The sequence below is a fragment of the Temnothorax americanus genome, unplaced genomic scaffold (assembly GCF_048541705.1).
Source record: "Temnothorax americanus isolate GAGA-0224 unplaced genomic scaffold, ASM4854170v1 Scaffold35, whole genome shotgun sequence".
Classification (NCBI taxonomy): domain Eukaryota; kingdom Metazoa; phylum Arthropoda; class Insecta; order Hymenoptera; family Formicidae; genus Temnothorax; species Temnothorax americanus.
This window is the reverse complement of record NW_027509496.1, coordinates 1,647,940-1,656,468: the sequence shown is the minus strand read 5'-3', so window position 1 is coordinate 1,656,468 and position 8,529 is coordinate 1,647,940. Positions and strand designations below refer to the sequence as shown.

The following is an 8,529-nucleotide window of genomic DNA, read 5'->3' as shown; positions in this document are numbered from 1 at the left end:
CTGGGTGCCGATCCAAAAAAAAAAGGAAACGAGGACTTTCTTCATGGGTCTTTCCTTACCTCAGAGCCCGTGCGTCAGCCTACGAAAAGACACTTAAAAGCGTGAGCCCCAAAATAATAACAAAGGAAGAACGCGAATACTATTCATAATAAGGTTTTAGATCCTTGATGTGAATTTTTCCGATCGAGTTGCCTAATGAATCGGCAAGCTCGTATACAACTGGCGACAGAATCTTTCGTACGGAAAAGGGGCCATGAAATTTGGTAGACAATTTCGCGGAAACGTGTTGAGCGGCGGATACGCGGTCGCCCACCACGAACTGGCGATCTCGCCTACGCAAATTATAATATTGGGTTTGTTTCATTCGAGCCGTCTCTAAATTTTCGACAATCCATGTCCGTAACTGTTGGATCTTTTCCATTCTTTCCCTCCAAAGGGTAGGATCGGAGTTCTCCACCGCGACAGCTTCGGCTTCCCGTCCGCGAGATAGATTAACAGGTTGAGGTTCCCTCCCGAAATTTAGAAAAGCGGGTGTCGCCTGCAGCGAAGTATGGTGTGCGGAATTGTACGCGAAACGAAACTCGTTAATATGTTGGTCCCATTCGCGGTGGTCCCGTTCCAAGTAAGCGGTAATCATCGTTTTCAATACGCGATTGACTCGTTCGACAGAGTTCGCTTGTGGGTGATACGGCGGTACCGTTGTGTGTTGAATGCCGTACTGTTCCGCTAACGCGTGCAATTCTCGATTCAAAAACTCGGTGCCGTTGTCAGTTAACAAGACGCGCGGGGCTCCCCAACGAAAAATAACGAGGTCTTCGATAGCCTCTCTGATTTTCTTGCCGGTAGCCTTACGTAACGGGCAACACTCGATCCACTTCGTGAAAAGATCCCGCGCCACGAGAAGATATGCGTGCCCCGATTTACTGGGCGGGAGTGGCCCCATTATATCCGCGGCAACGACCGTCCACGGAGCCTCTATTACGCGTTGACCCATTAACCCCGCGGGAACATCTTGCTCTACTTTAGTCCGCTGACAAGTGTCACACCGGCGCACGTACTGGGCGATCTCTCTATACATCCGCGGCCAATAATATCTTGTCGCGACACGGCGGTACGTCTTCTCGACGCCCAAGTGTCCGGCCTGAGGCGGATCGTGGTTTTCCCGAATAATATCCCCCCGCGAGTCCTTCGGCACGACTAATTTCCATCGATTAAGGTCCTCCACGGTTTCGTTTATTACGGGGTGAGGTCGGCGAAAGTATAGCTGATCTTCTTCTACTTTCCATCCCGGGAATCGACGCGGTTTCTCGAGAACTTCTCGGAATCGTCTAACATACCAGTCATCGTCAACCGCGGCGACAGCGCACACCTCGACATCCTGCTCATATATTCGCGAAAGCGCATCCGGCACGTGGTGCATCGCACCTTTCCTATGTTCGATACTGTAGTCGTACTCGAGAAGTTCGAGGGCCCATCTGGCTAGACGTCCGGTAGGATTCTTTAGGTTATGGAGCCAGCGTAGACTGCTATGGTCCGTAATAACCGTGAAGCGATAGCCCTCGAGGTAGGGTCGGAATTTCTTAATTGCCCACACGACCGCTAGGCATTCCTGCTCGGTTGTCGAGTACTTTTTTTCCGCGTCGGACAGGGCTCTACTCGCGAAAGCTACCACCCGCTCGTGACCGTCAATCGGCTGTGTTAGCACAGCGCCTAGACCCACGGAGCTTGCATCTGTTTGCAGCACAAACGGCACGCTAAAGTCCGGACACGATAGGGTTGGCGGGGACGTCAAACACTCCTTTATTGTGTCGAAAGCGGACCTTTGTTCTTCGCCCCATTCCCACACCTGATTCTTTTTAAGTAACCGCGTTAACGGTTCGAGAAGAGTAGCACACTGCGGGATGAAACGACGGTACCAAGAGGCCATACCGATAAAGCGGCGTAACTGTCGGAGGTTACGCGGCGCGGGATATTCCCTAATCGCAACAGTCTTGTCGGGATCGACTTTCAAACCCTCCCGTTGGACTAAAAATCCGAGGTACTTTACTTGCGAGCGACAGAATTTACTTTTCTCAGGATTAATCGTTAAGCCCGCCTTGCGAATACGCGCGAAAACTCGTCCCAACCACTCGAGATGCTCTTCGAAAGTTTCGGTAGCCACGACGATATCATCCAGATACGCGAACGCGTAAGGATCCATTTCTGGTCCAATTAAGCGATCTAATAACCTCTGAAAGGTGGCGGGAGCTCCCGTTAAGCCAAACGGCATTCGCTTAAAATGAAATAAGCCTTTTCCCGGTACCGCAAAGGCCGTGATTTCCTTGCTCTTTTTTGATAGCGAGATCTGGAAGTAAGCCTGGCTGAGGTCGATGGTCGAAATATACCGTGCCTTACGCAGTTTGTCTAAGATCACGTTCATATACGGTAGTGGGTACGCGTCCTTTTTCGAGACATTGTTCACGAGTCGGAAATCTAAACAGAAGCGATACGTCCCGTTAGGCTTTTTAATCATGACGATAGGCGTCGACCACTTGCTCTGCGACGGCTCTATTATACCGGCCTTTAGTAGGCGATCTACTTCCTCGTAAATGGCTTCCTTTATTTTCGGTGACACAGGGGTAACAAAGTTGCCGAATTGGAGGGTGGTCTCCTACATCGATATTATGCTCGGTCAACGTGGTGGCGCCGAGTTCTTCTGTACTTCCCGCAATTTGTGACTTTAGTAACGATTGTAACTGTTTTTCTTGTTCGGGAGTTAACTCGCTTAGTCCGCAGCAAACGAGAGGCGACGCTTCTGGCTTTTGCGTCCCTTCTCCCTCCCCCGATTGACCTAGCTCGATATCCACGCTGTCATCTCCGGCCACTATCACTCGAACGCTCGCGAGAGAGCTAGAAGATCCCTTCTCGAAAGGGTAAGATCGCGAGGAATCCTCAACAAAATTCCAAGTACCGCTCGCGAAATTGATATTTACTCCGAATGCCGTCAGGAAATCCACACCCAAGATACACGGTAACGCTAATGTCGGTAGTGAATGAACTCTCATGTTCAATGTTTTACCGTGCACGCTAATTGGGACCCTCACTTCCCCCCTTACTCTCGCCGTCTGATTGGTCGCGGTCGTCACGCGCCTGCCGCCGGCCGGATTGAACTTAAAACCGAGCTGCTTAATTAAGGCGATAATTTCCGGACCCGCGAACGTACGGCTAGAACCCGAGTCTACTAAAGCGCTGATCTCAAATCCCTTGATTTGGATGCGCAGAAACTTGAGAGAGGCCGAGCCTCCCTGTTCGTTAAACGCGCTATACGCGGCATCGCGGTGCTCTATCGGTAACGACTTTTCAGGGGCGGAGGGGTTAGGAGTCGGGTCGCCCCTGGTCTGCGACTCCCTTACTCGTTTCCCGAACACGTCGGGCAAGTGCGGGTGGTGTATTCGGCCTTTCCACACCGATAACAGTGTTTACGCGGCGGGGCCTTGCAATCACGCGCGAAATGCCCAGTCGAATCGCAATTCCAACATTTTGCGGCCTGCGTCGCGTTTGCGGTGACCGATGAGGTGCTCGGCGCATTCGCCGCAGATGCGGCAGTCACGGCCGGGGTATTCTCTGTCGGCCCGCGGGCATTGGCCTTCCTCGCGCCCGTCCCTGCTCCGCTCGAATTTGCGTTAGTCACGCCGAGAGCAGCCACGGAATCGCGATGTTGCCCGCCCCCCTGTCGGTTCGCGCCCTTCGGCGTTCGGTAAGCGAGATCCGGGAAGAAGGACCGTTCCGGCGGAGGCGGAGCACAATAATTCTGTGCGGCGCGGTAGCTAGCTTCCGCACGCGCAGCCCATTGCTCAAGCGCGTCCATATGGTCTACCGCGTCCCGAGGTATTAAAGTCTGCAACCGGGGTAGCATGTGTCGGTGCGCGTACCCGACCTTCTCCTCCTCGCGCCACGGCGGCGATAACCGATCGTAAAGGGTGTTTAAGCAAGTCAGGAAGTCCGTTACGGACTCCTGGTTCCCCCTGCGTTCGCCGCATAATTTCGTCGCAAAGGGCGAACTGAAATTCCGGGTTTCCGAAACGTGTACGCCACGCGGTTTTAAACGCGGCCCATGTCGTCAGCCGTTCCCTCTTCCCGCGAAACCAATAAAGCGCTATACCTGAGAGAAAGAACGGGAGACATCGTAAAATATCCTCATCAGCGACCGGAATTAATTCGCGGCCCTCTTCAATGCGCAACAAAAACGTTTCGGCATCTTCTCCGCGCGCGCCCGAAAACTTTAAGTCCCATTTCCGCATAATATTATAAATGGTCGTCGCGGAATTTTCGCCCGCCTCGTGAGGGGTTCGATGCACGTGATCCCGGGAAACGCCCGAGTGATCGAGGTGCGAAGACGCAACCAACTCCGCGGACGGACTATCCGGGCGGATGTCCCCCACAGGAATCTCAAGGTATCCTGCATTAACCGGGTGACTCACATCGGCCCTCGTCAGCTGTATTAATTCGACGTTCGTCGCGCGGTTCGATTCGGAGTCGGCCGCACGGTTCGACTCGGATGCACTTTCGGAGCCGCCGCCGCGACGCACGGTCGTCAGCAAGCGTAACAAGCGAAGCGCCAGCTCGGGATCGGACCCGTCGGTGGCTAATCCGCGTCGACTCAATTCGGCGATCCGTTCCTCGCGCGTAGCGTGGAGAATCCACTCATCGGTAAGCTCGGTGGAATTCATTTCGTCGTTCGAAATTATTCTCAAAAGCGAAATCTATATTCCGCGCGAAAGCTACGGAATGTTACCGTATTTCCGAAAGAGAATAACACGCGAACAATAATACACGAACAATAACACTCGCGAAAGGAATGTAACGGTAACGCGAAATAGGCAAACAGTTTTTCTGACGCGATAGTCCGCTCGATGTAAACACCGAATTCCGGTGTTATCGCGATCGCACTTTCACCAAATTCCAACGCGTCACACGGCACCGAATAATATCTCCGATTTACCGAGTAACCCACCCGAATACATTTACCTCAATAATCAATTTTCAAACAATATTTCACACAAAGCTGCAAGAAAGAGGTTAGACAAAACATAATATGGCACAACACAATTAAATAATATCGCAATCAGAAATATATCATATATAATATCGCATCAAAACATGAAATAAGGAAAGGATTAATTCTTTATTCCGACAAACACAAGGAAACGAAATCAGCAAGTAATCCGCGAGACTCTTGTCACCCGCACGAAAATATCGTAGCGCCGTACCGAGCCCTTTACGTGCCTTTCGGCGATCTTTCGGCAGCCCCACGTTGGGCGCCAAATTTTGTCACGACTTTTTGCACTCCCGGACCGCTCCGGGACGTGAGCCGGATCAAAAGGACTTAGGAGAGCGGGATGGTTGGCCTCTCCAGTGATTTCCTCGCACCTCCGATACTCCACGAAATGTTCCGAATGTTGGGCGCCAGACGCGTACCTTCGCGTCCACGAAATCGCGAAAACCTAAACGAGACGCAAAACGAAATGTGGAGGTGCGTGGAATCGGCTAGCTTGACCTAATCACGGGCGGGGTTAATGAAGGGCGGCGCGATACTCGGCGGGGTGACACGTTAATTTCATACTCAGTCAGATAACAAAGAATATAACATTTATTGAGTACTGGTTGTCGAGAAAATAACAGCGTTTATCCATCCGGCTTCGATCAAACACAAGGTAAATGCGATAAATAAATCAAGAATAGCCGGTGGCGGGGTGTCGAGATTCATTTAACGCGGACGCGAGACACCCACGGAGTATTAATTGGGTCTCTAATAAACACGCTGAAGATTCTATTCTCAAACAATTAATAATTCGAGTTGGAAATTATAACACGCAAGAATACTACACTTAACATCACTCACGAGAGTGAGGTTCAACGCAAAATGTCGCAAAATAATGGTACGTCACGCTTGGATTGCGTGAAAACCACGTCCGGAACCGTACGAAAACTCTGTCGCAATGATATCTTAACTTAACGCGAGATAGTCGGCTCGGGCGCAACGGGGAGGCGCCGAGTCATTTAACCAAGCAAGTCGCGATATCGCTAATAATGTTGGGCGCCAGGTGTGGAGAAGGCCACACCACCTTTGACTCGAAGTACGCGTCTAATAACCACGGAACGCCAGGAAGAACTACGCAATTAACATCTAAACGCACGAAGCGTGTGAACGCCGGTAATTTCTTAACGCGAGTATAGGACGCAACGCAAGTAATACCGGACGCAAAGTTTCTCAACGCGAGAGCACAATTATCAACCCGTAATAACGAGATCCGAACACAAATCGATACGCTAACACCGACGCTCGAACACCAGAATTTCCCGACGCGAAGAAACGGTAACGCAATTGACGAACTACCGGCCCGTATACGGCCGTACACCCAGGTCGCGAGGACAACGCAATATACTCGCGATATCGAACGCATTAACGCCTATCGCGATCTCCAGGGATTCGTCACAACGCTTGTACCACGGTTCCGCGGCCACGATACCATCCCGAGGCCCTTCGCTCTCGTTATCGATCGCGAAATTACACTCAATCTTAACATACGTTATCCCGAGCGAGAGCGTGTACCGGAGGGCGGTGTCGTGGCTTTACATATCGCGATTTACGGGCAACCTCACCGGGGATACGCCTCCTCCTGGGCTCCTCGCCGTCGCCTTCCACCACGATCCTCGATCCTCCAGACAAATATCGAAATACCCGACTCGGGGTGGCTATCGCGTATCTTACGAAACGTATCTCGCCGACGGACGACCAGAGAGTGAAAACGCTAGACCCGCTCGATTGCGGAATCGATACGGTACCCCTTCCTGAGGGGCGCGCGAGCCAATCGGGCGCGAGCTTGCAAGCCCGCGGTGTCCCGGCGCAGTGCTGTCGATACGAGATCTTTCGGGGGCGTGCAACGGTCCCTCGGCGGCGTGCGACTCCTCAGTTCTGTCCTTAGCAGCGGACGGAATTCGGTTCTCGCCGGTGTGCCTCCGGTTTGACCCTGGGGCGGTGATCAGTCACCATGTAGGTCAATGTTTTGTGGAGATCATTTGCTGAAGCCGGGTGTTTACCCAAGCGCTTGGGGCCCCGCTATCGGCGGCCTCGTCCGTCGCTGCCGCACGTGCCGCCCGCCTGCCGCGCTGCTCTCGCCAGCCCGCGATCTCTGCTGCTTCCGCGTTTGCCACCCCTCCCGGGTTATCGATCGTCCTTGATTTCCTTCGCCAAGTACTCCCTCGAAGGTTTGCCGTGGTGTGGGTGAGGTGCCGCGCGTATTACATTGCAAAAAAAAAGAAAGTAATCAGAATGCGGAAACGCGATTAAATACGACCCCTGGAGATCTCGCCGTTGCCTCCCTGGTCCGTCCCTGGGCGCGAAATTCCGCGTCTTGTGACGGCGGCGGGGCGCCGCGACGATGCGGCGAGCCGCAACGTCACAGTAGATTTATTAATTATTATTAGTGGAAAATAATTATTAATTTTTTTCATAAGAAATAAAAAGTTTCAGAGAGAGAGAGAGAGAGAGAGAGAGAGAGAGAGAAATAAATTACTTCTATTTAAAAAATTATTTGGTCGAGCGACCGGTGGTGCGAAGTTACCATCGGTGGGATTATGCCTGAACGCCTCTAAGGCCGTATCCTCTCTAGTCGAAGGTGGCAATAATATCTCTAGGAGCCTTGTGAGTCGAAAGGCTCAAAACAATGTGACACACTACTGGGCGGCCGGTCCTCTCGCAGACCCAGTTTGCCGTACGGCGCCTTTGCTCGTCGTCGGGATCTCACCGCTTACGACGGCACGGCGTCTAACGGTCGAACATGAGTTTCGCGAGTTTGATGTCAAGACTTGGAATCGTCTGTAGACGACTTAGACAAATCTTAGACGAAGTCCGAAAATTTAATCGGCGCGCAGTGTTTTGGAAAATTTATATGTATATATTTAGTATATATGCATACAGAAACCAATATGAGGCCGCCAAAATAGTCCAGTCGGCAGACGGCAAGTACATTTAAAAATCGACTAATTGGGACAAAGCTGCAAAAAATTTTAATCGCTTTGTTTGGGTGTTAGTAATGACATACTAAGTTTTCCACCTCCCCCGTGGTGTGCTTCGGCCACCATCTTGGAAGAAAGGGGTGAAAAATCGGTTTTTCGCGAATATCTCGGTTTCCATTAGACTTATGCTAAAATAGTTTAATGCAATGTTGTAGGGAATTAAATTCTCTACAAAAAAGAGAGTATAGGTTTTTTTCCTACGACCAATAGTTTTGACGCTAGAGCCGGAAAAATTAGGATACTTTTTGTAACAAACGGTTTCAGCGACTTTATCTCGCTGTATCTCACTTCTCAAAGGCTGTAGTATATTTTTGAATTCGTTTCTTCACTACCTTGCGGTAGAGTTAGTGGCGCGTTTTTTTTATGTGGTGTCTCCTGTAGGCCTAATCCACTCAGTTTATTATTAAGATTATGAGAATTTTTTTGCCAGGGTTGTCCTAATTATTCAATAATATAATTAAACTCGTGAAA

At 51.0% G+C, this 8,529-nt stretch overlaps 1 long non-coding RNA gene across 1 annotated transcript; it reads right to left on the bottom strand.

Annotated features, from left to right (window-relative positions):
- Positions 1-5,333: 5,333 nt before the first annotated feature.
- LOC143901566 (uncharacterized) lies at positions 5,334-6,931 on the bottom strand. Its single transcript, XR_013258119.1, has 2 exons — positions 6,643-6,931; positions 5,334-5,483 (listed from the first exon to the last, which is right to left on the bottom strand). It is a non-coding gene; the product is annotated as an uncharacterized LOC143901566 (long non-coding RNA).
- Between the last annotated feature and the right edge of the window lie 1,598 nt (positions 6,932-8,529).